The 2,500-nt window shown below is 24.7% G+C and overlaps 1 protein-coding gene across 1 annotated transcript in view; it reads right to left on the bottom strand.

Annotated features, from left to right (window-relative positions):
* The window catches only part of LOC124953331 (synaptotagmin-6), a 39,205-nt gene that overhangs the window by 22,210 nt on the left and 14,495 nt on the right, over window positions 1–2,500 (bottom strand). The window lies entirely within an intron of this gene.

Here is a 2,500-nt window from a genome sequence, read left to right as displayed (position 1 = left end):
ATTAATATTATTATTATTATAGTAGGTAATAAATAATTTAAACGTTTTTATCGATTATTATGAATGTTAAAACAAATAAGTTTAATCCAACTGATATAATACATATTTTTGTATATAAAAAATGTATTATAACTCATTATCGTTTTATATTTATGTGTCTATTTAATTAGTATAATAATAAAAAAATATCTACAATATTATTATATATTTAAGTTTAAAAACTAAGTATAATAATTTATATGTGAAAATAAACAGGGAATAATTATAACGATCGTTATTTATTATTGTAATCGTAAATGAAAATAATTATGTGAAAAATCGTAATAGGTTTTTCAACGTTGGAAAGAACAATGAATATATGAGAATATGTATGTTGTTACATGGAATAAATGTGAAATGATATTCGAGTATCAGAAATATTTATATCCTCTCTCTTTCTCTTTCTATTTTATCGAAAGTACGCCATTGGTCATCATCAGTCGAACTCGATTCACGTTATCCGGAAAAATTAATTGGATTTTTTATTCTTTGTCTTCGAACTATTTGTCATTATATATTACAGTAGATTCACTTACAAACGTTCTTTCAAAGAATTTTCGCTCCTGACCTGAGATAACTTGGCTTTAGAGTTTCCAAAGAAAATGATGTAATATAATATCAGTATTTTGTTTCATTCTTAACGAGCAAGATATATGAATAAATTTATATATATATATATATATATATATATATATATATATATATGTACACAAAGTTTTTTATAAATATTAACGATATGTATAAGTATATTCGATTTCTATATAATTACTTTTTTAAATTAAACTTCGAGTAACAATTCTTATTTCTTTTCTCTCTTTTCTTTTTGATTTTTTTTTTGGTTTTTGCTTTTCGTAAAAATTATTTTTTAATATTTTATATATATTTGGTTGTTTTTATTTTAGTTGCGTTATTTAATTTTATTGCGTTACGATTTAAACGAGATAGTGGTATTAAATAATATATTAAAAGGAAAAAAAAAAAATATATATATATATATAGAAAGAGAGAGAGAGAGAGAGAGAGAGAGAGAGAGAGAAAGAGAGAAATAGATCGATATAGCTATTTCACTAGGTAACATTATTTATATGAAATATAATCGGCTGAAAAAATTTTTAGCACGTACGTTTAAATAAAATCGATTTTTTAATTCATTCGTTCAATGCAGACATATAGTAGGATTATAATATTCGGAGCAACGATTTCGCATTCACGAATCGTTGATTTTAATTTATTCCTTCGTTTTTCTCTCTCTTTCTCTCTCTCTTTGAATATAAATATGTACACATATATATATAGCTTTTATTTTCGAAAGTTGTAAAAATTCAAAAATCCCTTAAAAAAAAAAAAAAAAAAAAAAAAAAAAAAAAAATGAAAAAAAAAAGATGAAATACTTTTCTTTACACGAATAATAAAAAGAAGATATCTGTACAGAAAATTACGATCTCTCTCTCTCTCTCTCTCTCTCTCTCTCTCTCTCTCTCTTTATATATATATATATGTCGAATTATTAAAAATCGAAAAAAAAAACAGAAACGAAAAAGAAATTATCGATTGTTCCAGAATCAAAGTACATGACCTTATATACCTATCTAAGTCTCATGAGAACGATCTCAAAAGGTATATACACGTATATATTATACATATATATATATATATATATATATATATATATATATATATATATATATATAGACGTGTATTTATGTATGTGTAGAATATATTCTGAAGAAGACGAACGTTTCAACTTGCGTGACATGAACACGATCAGTGCTTCTTTGGAGGTTTATCCCAAGAGGTAAGAAATATTTTCGGTAAGAGATGTTCTTGCTAGGCGAAGAAGACATCATTCGATCGATATCTCGAACTATCGATAGAATATGATAGTAGTAATAATAGTTATACATACATACATAAATGTATGATGCGAATTTTAAAAAGGTAATTCTATTTTATTACCCCTTCGCCAATTTTTATTATACATTCGACGATATATTATTAATAATTATTATAGATGGATGAAAATAAGAAAAAGAAGAAAAAGAAAAAAAGAAAAGAAAAAAAAAAGAAAGAAAGGAAAAAGTAATTAGCAAATTTCGTACATTTAAAAATCTAATGAGTATCATAATCGACGTTGTTAGATTTAAAACGTTTCGTTAGAATTCAAAGTGAAGTATATCATTGACGGTTTGACTGTACGTCGATAACATTGATATTCGAGCTGGGGAGCCAGTTCAAAGGGATTCAAAGTCACCTTTGAAGTTTACCCTTAGATTTTTATTTTTGTTTCCCCCATTTTCTTTTCCTTTTCCTTTTCATTTTCTCTTTTCCTTCCTTCCTTTCAAAATGATCTGCGAGAATAAGTAATGGTAAACTTGGGGATATATATTTTCGTACGTTTCGCTCAAATAGATATATGAAAATATTTGAAATAACTTTTTTTCTCTTCTTTTTTCTTCTTTTT

This window comes from Vespa velutina, chromosome 12, assembly GCF_912470025.1.
Source record: "Vespa velutina chromosome 12, iVesVel2.1, whole genome shotgun sequence".
NCBI lineage: Eukaryota > Metazoa > Arthropoda > Insecta > Hymenoptera > Vespidae > Vespa > Vespa velutina.
The sequence above is the reverse complement of the archived record's forward strand: the minus strand, read 5'-3'. Positions and strand labels throughout refer to the sequence as shown.